The 14739-nt window shown below is 45.9% G+C and overlaps 2 long non-coding RNA genes across 2 annotated transcripts in view; both read left to right on the forward strand.

The window, feature by feature from the left end:
- The window catches only part of LOC109385412 (uncharacterized), an 80665-nt gene extending 77155 nt beyond the window's left edge, over positions 1 to 3510 (forward strand). Inside the window, exon 7 of the long non-coding RNA XR_002124613.1 lies at positions 1547 to 3510. This is a non-coding gene — a long non-coding RNA (uncharacterized LOC109385412). The remainder of the gene's footprint in view (positions 1 to 1546) is intronic.
- Positions 3511 to 3835: 325 nt separating this feature from the next.
- On the forward strand, positions 3836 to 14670 carry LOC109385370 (uncharacterized). Its single transcript, XR_002124600.1, has 3 exons — positions 3836 to 4180; positions 12169 to 12240; positions 13361 to 14670. It is a non-coding gene; the product is annotated as an uncharacterized LOC109385370 (long non-coding RNA).
- The last annotated feature ends 69 nt before the right edge of the window (positions 14671 to 14739 follow it).

Here is a 14739-nt window from a genome sequence, read left to right on the forward strand (position 1 = left end):
AAACCTATGATATCTCCAAGGTATGCCTGTAGAAACTGATTTAAAACTAAAATTGACTGCAGCTAGTTCTGCCCTAAAGAGGGATGGCATAATTCATATTTGTGGGGGAAAGAATTATTCCATGTGCTTCATCACTACAGAATGGTGATAGTGAGAAAGCGAAAATTCCAAACTTCGTTTTGTTCCTCACTACTGGTCAGGGGTGGAACCTGGAGTGGATGGTTCATAATGGGGCTGACACCAGCTGTGAGTTCTTGGACATCAGAGGAAGGAGGATGGAGAGCTAAGTTGCTCTGAATAATATAAGGGGGAGCTTATTTTCCAGAGGGAAGGACAGACCCCCTCCCAAATGTGAGACAAGGGTGGAGGTGCCAAGCCGCATGGTAATGTGAAACCCCTTTGTCTCTCCCTAACTTCAGGAAAGTCTGATGAACACACAATGTCTTGAGTAAGTTTTTATGTGTATTTTTTTCTTTTTGGTAAAGCATGGAAGAAGGGAGCCGAGTCCCACATGTGGGACAGCTCAGAGCAGAGAGGAGATGAGCCTTAGAAGGTGAAATGCGAGTGAGATCACAAGTCCAAGAGGGAGCTGAACTCAGAACCAAAAGGGACTGTTCAGAGCATCAGCTGTTGGGAATTTGTAGATATTGTGGGAGGGTCATTGGACTTACCATAGAATTTGGGATGGGAGGATCCAGGCGGCTTCGAAAACACGCCCAAGGACAGGGGTGTTTCAGGTGACACCTGATTGTGATAGTGCTGTGTGACTCAGAACGTTTGACAGTGACTCCCCCCACCTCCCTTCAGGGACCGTCTTATGGAGGCCTATTTGTTGGGTGCTCCAGGAGCTATCCTGATATTCCTCTTTCTGCCCAATGAAAGCAACTTTCAATTCAGACCCCAAAAGGGAAGCGAAACTTTCCCACACAGGGCTTGTCATTCCCCTCCTTCCCTATAATTTACGCAGATCCTGAGGACTGAGCTGCACCCTCTCCAGCCACACCAGCGCTGGGTAGGACATGTCATTTGGGAATGAAAAGAAGTACGAAAAATCTTACACAAAGACTTAGGACTTGAATACTGTTCTGAACAAGTACCTAAACAAAGAGTGTCCTAAAGCCAGAAGCCAAGGTCCCCGAGTGGCTGAAGTGGGACCAGGGCAAATCCAGCCAGTGCCATGCTGCACAAGTGCCCTTGCTCATTCCTTGGGGAGGAAGAACCTATTGTATCATCTTAGCTTCCACTGTAATTCCGAAGTTGAGGACAGTAAAGATCAGCGGGCTTTGACTGCCCAGCCCGCCTTCTCCCTTCTTAGGTCAGAGTACCTTGGTTTTCCTTTGGGGGACCCCCTCTTTCCCCGGTCTCAGACAGGCTTCTGGTGGGGTCAAGTCCATCCCTTGGCTCTAGATGGAGGACACATATGCCAATTAGAGAACAGCAGTTGGCATGGGCATGGTCTCCAATCCAGGCCAGTCAGGACTCTTGGCTTTTGTGGGAACTGTTAAGAAGTGAACTCTCATTTTTTTTCCTACTGCCGAGTGTGTAGCATGGACATACCCTGAGGCTGCTGGGGACCGTCGTGCCACCCCAAGGGGAATGCTGAAGCCAACACATGAAAGCCGAGCGATGAGGTGGAAAGAAATGGAGACAGATGACATCTTTCCAGCACCTGCCTCTAACCATGCCTTACACTGGTCTAACTGGGCATTTCATTTACGTGGGCCTGGGCTTTCCTTTTTGTTTTTTTCCCTTTTGAAAGTTTGATTTGGATTTTTGTCACCTGTAGCCGGTAGAGTCTTCATTCATGTTATGAATTGTATACAGTTCTCATTACAAAGTGTGGTTCGGTCTTTCTCAACAGGTCCTTTTGTCTTAAAGTGATGCATTGTAAGTTTGCTGTATGAATCAAATGAGACCGGCATATAAAGAACCTAGCCTTATCCTCTGTACATAGAAGAAACCTAGTAAATATTAACGACAGGAAGCGAAGAATGAGGGAGGACAGGAAGTGAAGGCAGATGGGGTACTGAATTAAAAGAACCCTCAGACCCTATCAGGCTCCTCTGTCCTCCATGTCCCTAGCACCCTAAGTTTTTCCCTCATCACCCTTTATCACGGTTTGTGCTGATAGGCTTATGTAGTGTTTTGATTGTCTCCCTCCCTGACCTGCCAGTTCTATGAGGGCAGTGATTTTACTCACTGTTATATCCCCAGCAGCTAGTCCAGTGTGCGGCATTCAGCAAACATGTACTGATTGAATTGTCACAGTTACCCAAATTGGACTGACCCTCCTTGATTATTGGGGTTGATTGTGACAGAATTGGCAAAGTCAGGGAAAGCTATTCCTGTCCCCTCTGTATCGCCCACACTACCCACACCCCCAACACACAGAGAATTTTGTCTTAATGAGATAATTTTGATTTGGTTGTTAAACCCTTCACAAAACCTCTAGTTTTTATATTTTTATCGGATTATTTTATTAAAGAGTTACATAGTGTGGTGTTGGCCTAATATGTGGACAGCCTTGTAGGGAGTGGGTCAGGTCTCTGGTTAACAAGCAGTCTTCCTTGCTCCTCTGTCCATAAAGTCCTGTATTTAGCTGGGATAGCTCCCCTTCACTCAGGCTTGCTCCAGGCTGTGTTGGAGGCTATAGGAAGGCCCAGAAGTTGATGAGAGAAAGGTCCTGGATGCTGGAGACTTCACTCTCAAGCAAGAAACAAAAGCAGTAAAAGGTGGCCCTGGGAGGGGGTGGTAAACCGAAGCTCACCCCTTCAGTCCTCATGTCCTGGGCCCAGCGGGAGCTCCAGGCACCCCCCCATCCCCCTCACTGTGCAGTGCATCCTCCTTCTGGCTGGGGCTGTGGTTCCTCCCTTCCCCCAGCCAGCTTTCCCTTGGGGGTGAATGTTTCCCAGGGCCCATGTGACTGCCACTGGCAAGTGACGATTACAGCCGGTTACCAGTCAGTAAAACTGCCAGAGGCTTTGTGCTGTAATAATCCTTTTCCTGTTTAAAACTCTGGGGATTTTCTACTGTTGCCAATAGTTTTTCAAGTCAGGAATTACGGTGTGGATTATGTAATGGCTGGGTATTAAAAATAGAAAAGACCAGAGTTTGCATCTATTTTAACCAAATCAAAACAGAGCTAAAGGAGGGGAAAGGAGGAGAGAGAGACCAGAGGAGGAGGGAAAAAGATTACGTGACTAGAAGCAGTGAGATCAACTCATGTGACGGGACAATCCAGCCCACAATTTACTCTGCCCTTTTCCTGCCATTTTTGGCCCGAGGGGCTGCACTCCCTCCCTCAGGCTTTTCTGGGGGTGGGGGACCCTACAGAGAATTCAGAGGACTCAAGACCCTGGAGGATATTTCTCAGCTCAGCCTTAGAATGTTTGCCTGCCTCTGACCAGCAAAATGACTAAGGGAGGAAAGGGACTGAATTTGACATCCTACCCCCACCCCTCCAAGTCCAGGACTCCTGTGTCTTTTTTTTTTTTTTTTAAGATTTTTTTAATAGGGAATTGGGGGATGGGGAACAGACAAGTTGCTGTTCTTTTGTTCAGTCTAGTTGTGGAGGATGTTGCTTCACTGGCCCAAGTTGGCACCATCATTGCGCTCTTCCCAGGCGAGGCAGATCAGTCGCCGGCTTCTGGACGGCCACTCACAGTGGCTGCCGGCCGCTCACGCTGGCTGCTGGCTACACACGGTAGCCCATGACAACCCATTGCCACAGGGGCTGCAGCCTACACCATTGCCGGCGACTCATGGCAGCCCAGCTCCAGGTTGAGCTGTTGTTCAGCATCTTAGCTGTGGAGGGCAGTGTCACTGGCCCTCATATGTGGGATCCAAACTGGGGCCCTCTGGCGTCCCAAGCTAGCTCTTAACCATCGCGCCACTCGGCCGGCCCCAGGACTCCTGTGCCTTGATTTCCATGATCTCAGTGCTCTGCTTGTTTCTCTAGTTTCAGTGGTAGAGTCAAGGGGTGCTTCCACCCCTCCCCTCTTCCCACTGGATTGCCACTCTAAGCCCCTCATCTAGGAATTCCAGGGCTACCACTGGTTTGTTCTTGTTTGACTTCTCACTAATCCCCACCCCCCACCCTGTTTTAAAAGATCTTTGTGTTTTTCTAGAGACCTATTGAGTAACTTGAAGGACCTACTAATGGTGAAATTTTAGGTGTCAGGTGAGTCTGGAGCAGGGGGGGATATTTTTGGAAGGAGGACTTCTAAGAGCTGATTGCTCACATCAAAATACACCAGGTTTCCTACCATGTCACCCCCCTCCCGGATATTGAGGCACTCACAGCTCTGAGCCGACAAGGACTACCAAACATTTGGTGTGGCCCAGATTTTAATTCTTCCAACCCACTGTGTCCATTAATGTACTTGAACGTGCCTGGTCAAGTGTCCTGGCCTCTAGTATGGTCGTGTCATTGCAGCATCAGTTTTCTGTCATCTGGATAGGCTGGCCATTCCAGTCCAGATAGTCAACAGAGGTCGGAGGTCACAGTGAGTATCTGCCCTCCACATCCTATCTCAACCCTGAGGCTGTGAGCAAGATAAGGAGTCCACTGAAGTACCTATCTTAGGGGCTGCAAGAGCTTGAGTCAGTCCAGGACTAAAATCATTAGCAAGATCCACAAAGGAATCCTTTTTACCTAAACTCAGCTCTCTATTGTGACCTCTTCTCACTATTGCCCGCCTCCCCCCCGCCCCCCCCCCCATGGATAAGACCATAAGGAGACATCCCAACTGACCACAGCAGTGTTGGGTACATTGGTCACCCCCATCCTTTTCCTGAAGATGACTCTATCATTAAAATACTTAATGGATTTCCACAACCCCAACACACACGCGCATGCACACACACACGCACACACACCTCTTAAAGTGGTAGTGCTTCTTGTGTCTGTTGCTTGAGATAACTAGTGGTCACAAGCTGGTATGGACAGGGTAACATATTTAAATAGATTTAATTTTATTGACCCAACTGCATTGACAAACTTGAGACACTAGTGCTTATATATGTGGGACATCCATTTGGAGCACAGACAGTGCAAGATATAAATGGTAGATCTCTTGCATTAACTCCAGTACCAAGGCTCAGCGCTAGACGACTGTCTCCCTTTACTGCACATAGCACCACACCTGTCTGACCCCTTCTCTGTTTCATTTTGACATCAGACTCAGAAGTGCGTTTGGGGAATGGGCCAAGATAGGCAGAGTGGTTAGGCCTCAGGACTCTCCCTATTTGCTGCAACTCCCTCTGGCCCAGCAGGGAGTAGGGAGAGGGTGGGATAGCGGGGAGAGGTGCTGTGGCACCTGATATGACTCCAGCCACACCTGGAGCTACTTTTTGTCTTCAAAATAGAAAATGGGGGGCAGGGTGGGGAGGCAGGGAGAGGGAAGAAGAGGAGGAGAAAGGAGAGGGGGAGGAAGGAGGAGGAGGGGTAAGAGGAAAGGAGGTAAGGGAGAGGGGATTGTAGCCTGAGCCTTGGGGCTAGGCAGATCCAGATGGACAGGGGTGTCTGTGTCTGTATGCCCACCTGGGACTGACAGGCCGGGCAGAGTCTCGCGTTTGAGGTCAAGTCTTGGGGAAGCCAGTGGGGGATGTCTTGGCAGCCTGACAGCCTTGGGGTAATGACTCCAGGCCACCAGGTTGCTAAGCAAGGGGCAGTGCCAGCCCCTCCTCTGTACTCTCAGCGCCCTTTTCCCTTCTAACCCGACAGAGGGGCCCAGGCTCCAAAGACCCATCCATCTATCTCTTTAGTCACAAAAGGCGACGAAGAACATACTCACCAGCACTTTGCTGAGCGGTTTGCATTTTAAGAGGAGACCCCAGAATATTACTTCTACTACAACTACAAGTATTACTAAAACTAGTACTTCTCTAGTCAATTTTGGTAATTTTTAATTTTTCTCAAAAATGTTAAAAATGTAAAAAAAAAGTTAAAAAATTATTCGCATACAATTTTTGTCTTATTTTTATATCTCTATTTTAGCTTCCCTTTTTCATTCCCGATCTCTCTTATTTAATGCTTCATGCCCTTTTTATAATTAGTTTTGTTACAGGTCGATTTTCTTTTCTAAGAACTGGCTTTTATGTTATCTTGTCTTCTATTTCATTTATTTTAATCATTTAAAAACTGGTTTTATAACTGAAAAGTAGTACAAAGGGTCACTGTCTCTTAAAAACTACAGTAATACCTTGGTTTGCGAGCATAATTCCTTCTGGAAACAAACTATTCATATTGCAAGACATCGCTCGTTTACCACATTAAAATGTATTAGAAATGTTTGCTCATCTTATGGAACACTTGCAAACCACATTACTCGCAATCCAAGGTTTTACTGTATTATAAAATGCCTAGTCATCCAAAAGAATGGACAAGGATTAAAAAAAAGTCTATGTGGTTTATAAATATAGGAAAAGACCTTACTTGCATGTAAAATAATGCATCTTTAATGGTGGACCTCTAGGCTTGAGTGGGGAAGAGAGTTATCGTAGTAGAGGGAACTCTGGATTACAATCCCTGGGCTGCTGCTTTTAATTTGACTTTTATTGATTGGTCTCCTAACTTGACTTTTATTGACTAGTATTAGGCAAGGCACAGACCTCCCCTGTAAATTGTGACTGGTAAAAAAATGACTCCACCTGCCTTACTTCGTTGGCTGTTGTGTCAAATCAGTTACGGAATAAGACACCTAAACACCTACTCAGCCCTCCACCCCTACTCTGTCTTTTCCCACAGGTGGCAGTAGCGGGGCAGGTGGGTTGTGGATGAACCCAGCATAGCCTAGTAGGGCCGCTTACCAGGTCTTGGCCTTTAAATTGGAACATTATTTTGATGGGAAGAAAAGGGTCTTATTCTCTCTTCAGCTCATTGTGCCTGCTGTATTATCTCTTCTTAAGCTATACATATATACATTTTTTAGGTTTTATAACTGTGTTTTCTAGAGAAGCGTGTGGAAGGGGTTAGGTGTGCTGGTAAGCCCCAAGACTTGGGAGACAGGAGTCGATGATCTGTATCAGTGGTTCGCTAATATTTTGGTGTTGGACCCTTTTACACTCTTAAAAATTATTGAGGAATTCAGAAGACGTTAATTCATGTGGTCTATAGGTATAGATATTTACCATATTACAAATATGGAAACAAATACTAGAAACAGAGGCTTTAAAAGTATTATTTTTTAAAAATAACATACTTTACATGTTAACATTTTATAAAAAATACATTTTCTAAAATAAAAATATTTAGAGGAGAGTTATAGTGTTTTACAGATAGGCAGGTCTCTTTAATGACTGCCTTAAGAGAAGACAACTGGACTCACATCTGCTTCTGTATTCAGTCTGTGGCAAAATGTTGCTTTAGTCAGAGTAGATGAATAAAATCCAGCTTCATACAGATTTGTGGTTGGAAAACGTAGGACTTATTTTAATAGCCTTTTCAGATAATTGTGGATATCTTTGATATGTCACCAAAATTGGACAAATGGCAGTTTCTGAAAGATTAGCTGTGGTATGAGATCTGAAACCACATTGATGATCTCATACACAGCTATACCAAACTCCACTGGTCTGTCTTATACTTTGAATGGGTCTTTTATTCATGCCTGATTTTGTAACATCATGCGTCGGTCATTCGGAAGATAATGACTCAGTGAGTTATGCAGATCTTCCAAATGTGGACACTTTCCGTCCACGATATCACGTTTGTTAGTATCACCACTGATTTCATCAGCAAAGCCTTTAGGTATTGGGAAGCTGTCAAGCTCATCGTGTAGATACAAGTTTTCTAAAATTCTAATTTTCACTTGACAGCTCAAATTTTATCATTGGCAAAAAATACTGACAGTTGTTTTACTTAATGTGACAAGCTCACTTCATTCATTTTCGAGAAAATGTCTGCCAAATACCCAACTGAATAATCACAGTTTGTCAATTGTTTTTTCTAATAAAAATGATGTTCCACGAAAAAAGCAAGTAGTTCAGCCCTCACTGCAAACAATCATGTAAATGTGTCCATTACTTCAGTATGTGGCAGAAGAGCTTTGTGCACCGACTGTTAACAAGATGTGTACTCAAGGGTCGTGTTTTAATAAAATTAACAATTATTACTCCATCATGGACATTTAAAAAAAATTTCTTTTTAAAATTCTATTGGGGAACAGTGTGTTTTTCCAGGACCCATCAGCGCCAAGTCCAGTAGTTGTTTCAATCTAGTTGTGGAGGGCACAGCTCAGTGGCCCATGTGGGGATCGAACCGGCAACCTTGGTGTTGTGAGCACTGTGCTCTAACCAACTGAGCTACCTGGCCACCCCCCATCATGGACATTCTTATGTGAGGCTGGACTTTTGTTAAACCATAAGTACATGGGGATGAAGGAAGTGACTTCATTGATTTGTGTTAAGGCCCCAGCAGTTTACCAATTTTTGCTTTTACACTATCAGTGCAGATGTCAACAAAGTGAATACTCCAGAAATTCTTGGTATTATTATAAAAATGTTCTTGACCTCTTGAACCATGCTGGAAAGATCCAGGAGACCCCCGTCTCCTACCCCGGAGTCCAAGGATTATAGTTTTAGAGCCACTGATCTGTGTGACCATGGGCACTAATAGCTCGTGGCTTTGAACACCTCAGTTAGCTTCCCTGGGCCTGAGTTTTCTCAATTCTAAGGGGACCCTGGGTGGGCTTTTAATTTCTCTACGCTATCGAATCCTGTTTGCTAGTCCTTGAAGCCACTTCTGCCCTAGCAGCTGTGATACTGCTTTCTTTTCTCCCTGTGTCTCTCATATCTCCTTTTTCCTCCGTAGTTCCTCAACCTTCCCCGTACAGATGGGCATCCTCCTTGTTGCTTCATCTCCTCCTTCCCTCCCTGGGTGATCCAGTCCCCTCCCTGGTCTTTAACCATCACCTACAGGACAACAGTTCCCAAATCTCCACCTGTAGTTCAGATGTCTGTCCTGGGCTCCAGTTCTATGATTCCAGCTGCCCCAGGACCTTTCCACCTGTGTGCCCTGCAGGCATGTCAACAAGTCTAAACTATTCAGTCATCTTCCCCCACAGATTGCTTCCTCTTCCAGAGTTAGCCCGTCTTGGTTAATCCATCACCCACCCAACTGCTTAAACTAGAAGCCCAGGAGCCCTCCCTCACCCCTTATCTGGCCCCCTTACTTCACTCGTCTAATCACCCAGCCTATCGTTTTTTGCCTTATATTTTCCCAACATCTTCCTGCCCTCCAGCTCTGCCACCATTGCTTCAGATGAGGTCCCCATCACGTCTTACTCAAACTGTTACAAGAGGTTTCTCCTTGGTCCCCTGTTCCCTCCCTTTCCAACCTAGACAGCTCACAAGGGTTATCTTCTCACAGATTTTTTTCCAGTAAGTAAATACATACTGAGGACTTATTATGCTGGGCTCTGTGCAGGGTGCTGGGGATACAACATAGAACACAACAGATGTAATCCCTGGCCTCCAGCACTTACACATTACAAGGGGAGAGAAAAAGTACAGGGCACAGGTCAAGACAGTGTGATAGGGGTGCTTGAGAGCCCCAAGAAGCCTTCGCTAAGGGCTAGCTGTGTCTCACTGGTGGTCAGGAAACACTTCCTGGAGGAAGCAACACGGACATAGCTCGCGGGAGGGAGCTAGCTAGGAGTGGTGGCAGTGTGGTGATGCAAAGCTTTCCTGGTCATTTGATTAGCTCATTTCCCTGTGTAAAGCCCTTCTCTGAGCTTCACCACTGCCTGCAGGATGAAGTCCAATTTCTTACCATGGAACACAACCTTTGTGGCCTCACCTACCATTCCCCTGCCTTCTGTCGGGGCTGCTTTCAGTTCCCACAAAGCCCGGCTCACTCCCTCACAGCTCCAGGCTTTTGTATGCGGGTTCCTCCTGCTCCCCACCCTTCCCACCCACTGAATTACGAGGCAGCTGACTCAGGAGACCTTCCCTGACCCTCCCATGTAGACTTTGTGGCTCCCGGTCCCGTGCTCCCCACCTGTGCACACCTGGACTCCTGAGCACTCTTCACATGGTGAGAGCTCATTCACATGTGTCTCTGACTCTGGCTCCTACCTGCCAGCGCAGGTCCTGCCTAGTCCCCACGTCCTCATCCCGTGAGCACTTTGGGCATCCTCAGGGTGTGTGTCTCCCAGGTGCTGGTAGATAAGGTTAGACAATTACCATCCCCACCCCCCAGCTATCTTTTTCTCTTCTCAAGCTCTGCAACCTCCCTTTGCCCCTGCCACACCCCATGGAGTTATCAATTCTGCTAGACACTGCCTCACCCATCAGGCACCACATACCTGGCGGGAGCCACTGACATTCCTATTGGCATGAGGTCAGCTGGCTCCATAGTAGGAACAGGGCTGTGGGGCTGCTGGTACCCCCATTACCTTATAGAGCCATGAGGTCTGGCCCCACAGATATGTCTAAGTCACAGATACAACTGTAGCTCAGAATTACCTCCTTTCCATCGAACAAAGCTTTGTCTCTGGGTCAGCTCATTATACGGTTGTCCTTCTTCCCTTAGCAAGAATTCTTTCCTGATAGGCCTCTTAGCTCCTCATGCAAATATGCTTCCCAAGGTTCTGCCCACCAGTGGGCCAGACAGGTGTGGCTTGCATCACCCTCCGTCTCCAGCTTGGAGGCAAAAGATATAGACATCTTTTTTTTTTAAAATACTAGATTATATAAGCAATACTGAATATAGCTTCATCGTTTAAAAAATCCAAGCAGTTTCAAAATACATAGAATAAAAAGGTAAAGTTCCCTTTCTACCTCTTCCCCTATCCTAAAGCTAACCCTGCTGTTAATTATTTGGTGGAAGTGTTCAAACTCTTTGCTCTTTATTTATGCATGATATTTGAGAAATTAATCTCTCCCCATCCCCAGATTTCCCCCTTTCTCACTCTCACGTTCACGTAGCTCATTTCCTCCCAAATTAGCTAGCTCCCAGATTAGAAAATAGAAGCCATCTTCAAGTGTCTCTGGCGTGTGTGCCAAAAAGCTTACGCACTTAGGGAAACTTCATGACTTGTGAAGTAGTTCACCGAACAAAAAGGACGCTCTTGCACAGTCTGTGCCTTGATTAGAAACAAGATGGAGGAAGGATTTCACCTGGAGCGGAAAGACCCTCAACTCTTTGGAGCCCTCCCCTCCTTGGACAGGCTTGGGGGCAGGAGAGACAGGGAAGAAAGATCCTGCCTCCCAGCAAGTGGTGGCCACATGGTGGGGCCAACCTGCAGGGACACAGACAGCCTGGCCCAAGGTTCCTGGCTGCCCACAGTGGCACAGAGCACAGAGGCCACTAGACCTTGCCTCAGCCAACTGCACAGCCACTTCCTCTGTGCCGTGCCTGGCACTTCCCAGTGCTCTGGAGAACTCAGACGCACAGAGAAGTCAGCTTTCTGTTGGCAGGAGGGAAGCTTACCATAAGCACTGAGTTGAGTTACAGAAACGAAAGTTTGGTTTCTTGCATTCTTAAATTTGTGAACTGAGATTCATTCCTGTGACTTGTACGAGTCATATTCTGCCACTTTTGAAAAAAATTTTTTTTCACAATATAGCTTAAAAATGTTTCCACAGCAGTAGATACAGATTTATGTTATTCTTAAAAAACAACAACAATATATGCTCATAATAGGAAATTCTAACAGAACCAAAAGAGAAAGCAAAAGCTCTCCTGTCGTTCATTCCCACTCCCTAGATGTATAAAACTATTGCTAACAGCATCTTGAGAGTTCGAGAAGATTTTCATGCAGATAAAGACATGTATCTATTTCTATACAGCTTTTTATATACAAATGATTTCAAACTGTATATTACCTGCAACTCATTTGCTTCTTTATTTAACCATTTGACTTTATTGTTAAATAAATTGTATTATTTAAGTAGGTATAGTTCTACTTAATTTCTTTCAATGATACCATATGCGTCACATGTATTTCACCGGGTGATGGGTGTACGTTCTCAGATTTTTAGCTATTACCAATTAAGAGCCCAATGCACATCTGGTACACCACGGCTGTGCACCTGTGCTAATGTATCGATACAGTACATGCGTAGCAGTGCAGCTGCTGGGTCAAAATGAGTATATGTTCAGCTTTAATGGTGCTAAATGGTCAGGAGGTCATTTTATGAAAAGAGCTGTGTGTTTCTTTTCAGAATTAAGTGCAGAGCCCACTTGTTTCCCGAGAAGAGAGGGTCTGCTGCTGCTGTGCCCAGAGCCCTCACTAGGTAAGAGCCTTTTCTCTACCTGGCCTTCTCTCCTCTATGCTGGACTGGGTTCCCAGGCATCTTCGTAAGCCCTGCTCACACCCTCTAACTAAGGCCACAGCCACAGGCTCCTGGAGAATTCAGCCCTGGCCTCCTTTTGTCTCTGCACCCTCTCGGTCTCTCAAGTGGGGGGAGTATCTCCCAACTAGAAGGCTGCCTAGGCCCCAGTTTCCGATTCCATCTGCAAGGAGAGAAAATGGCAGCCACCTAGAGAAACAGAATTGGATGCTGTTTACTTCCCCACCTGCAGCTCCTGTATCTAACCACAGGGGGCCCCAGTGTGGGACTCATAGGCCTAGATCCACACCAGAGCTGTACAGGGGTGGGAGGTCCTAGTGTGTGGCATGGCTTCCTTATGGGACAGTGGCTTTTATAGGACTATATCATGGTTCTCAAACAGGGGCAACTTTGCCCCCTCCCCCCAAGCTGGGGACATTTAGCAGTGTTTGGAGATACTTTTGGTTGTCACAACTTGGTGGGGTTTAAGGAGGATTTGCTACTGGCATCTAGTGGGTAGAGAGACGCCAGGGATACTGCTAAACCTCCTATATTGCATAGGGCAGCTGCTCACAACAGAGAGTTATCCAGCCCCCAAATCAATAGTGTCGAGGTTGGGAAACCCTGGGCGACAGCAGGGCAGACTGCCCGGCACGTGGCTGACACTGTGACTGCCTCTGCTTTTGTTAACAGTGGTGAACGCTTCTGTCTTGTTCACCCGTAGTTTGCCACTGTTCTCAGTGCTTTATAGCCATTAACTCATTTAATCCTCACAAGTCAGTTGCCTCTATTATCATCCCATTTTACAGATGAGGAAGCTGAGGCATGGAGCTGTAAAGTTCCCAGTCCAAGCTTCCTTCAGCGGTGGCACTCGAGGCTTGGTCTCCATATAGCCTCTCACATGTGCTCCTGGCAAGTACTCCAGGACTTCCCTTCTCCCTCTGCTTCTTCTAGAACCTTGGAAACACCAAGGATGGTTTATATCTATACAAGGAGAGAAAAAAAAAAAAGACATTTGATTGGTCTTTTCTCCCTGATTCTGATTTCTCCATTTCTGATGGCTTTTGTAATTTTTTTTTTCCAGAGGGTTTAACCGAAGTAAGTACTGATTGCAGAGATTATGGACAACCATGAAAATTTACTCGTTGAATTTGCATGAAAAAAATCCTCTGTCATTCCTACAGTGGTCTCTTAGGACCCTTTAGGTCCCTGGGCTGACAGGCTGAGATGCATTTTGGGTAGTAGATTTGCTTAGATATGAAAACAAACTTTATCACCCAGGAGGACCCGGAGATGCTGGTGGGTCAGGCTTGGGACCAGGGACACAGGGCCGTTTCGGCTAGACCCATAGTTTGGATGAAGGGGGGTACTTCTCCAAAGGAGGCCTCTAACAGCCAAGACGGGAAGTTATAAATGGGGTGAGGTGGCGGAAGAAGTGGGAAGGGATCTGTTGGATCAAAGCCAACTTCACACCAGTGGAAATATTTATTAGCTCATTAATTATAGGATGCCGCAGGATTGGCTTTGCCTCTGGGTGTGTGGGCAGTAACCTATGCTTTAAACAAACAGCCCCATCACTCAATAATAATTAGCAGCAACAATGGTCATCTTCAGAGGACCAGATTGACAGGTGACCCACAACACACAGCCTCAAGCCTGACCTGGAACTGGGCTTGATGCCACACCTGTGGAGCCAGCCAGCCCATCCTCAGGCAGCCTACAGGGCCACAGGCGCAGAAATGACACCTTCGTACTTGGGCCATTTGCTGAGAACTTGCTGTGTACTGGGCATTGAGAGGAACACAAAGGAAATGCAAAGCACGGACTGTACCCGCAGTCTAGAGAATTGAGGAGACAAGATTAGGTTTGAAAAATGAAACAGCAGCACAAGAGATATATATGTCACATATAAGAGATGGGGATGCTCAGAGCAAACAGGAGTTCTGAACAGGGTTCCCCACCAGGTGGTCTGCATCATACCTCTGTGTTCCTTGTCAAAGAAGTAGGAAACACGAAGAAGAAAAAAAAATCACACTAACACTTGTCAGAGATACATATTGTTCCTATTTTGGTTACATCCTTTAAGATCTCTTTCTCTGTTCATACTATGGATCTCTCTATATACACATATACACATTTTATCACATAAATGGATTCATATTATACCTATTGTTCTGTGACTTGTTCTTTATACTTAGTAATAAATTGCGAACAGTTTTCCTTGAGAAACTTCTTATGTATCTCTTGTATTTTACTGTGTACTTACTACCATGATTTTAACTAGCCCCTTATTATTGCCTCTTTCTGTCACTAACACTTGTGGCCTGTATATAATACTCTGTGCACATCCTTATTTTTATTTCTAGGATATAGTTTTTAAGTAGAATTGCTAGATCAAAGAATATGCTTACTGGGGCCAGCCGAGTGGTGTGATGGTTAAGAACTGGCTTGGGACGCCAGAGG

The sequence above is a fragment of the Hipposideros armiger genome, unplaced genomic scaffold, assembly GCF_001890085.2.
Source record: "Hipposideros armiger isolate ML-2016 unplaced genomic scaffold, ASM189008v1 scaffold_114, whole genome shotgun sequence".
NCBI lineage: Eukaryota > Metazoa > Chordata > Mammalia > Chiroptera > Hipposideridae > Hipposideros > Hipposideros armiger.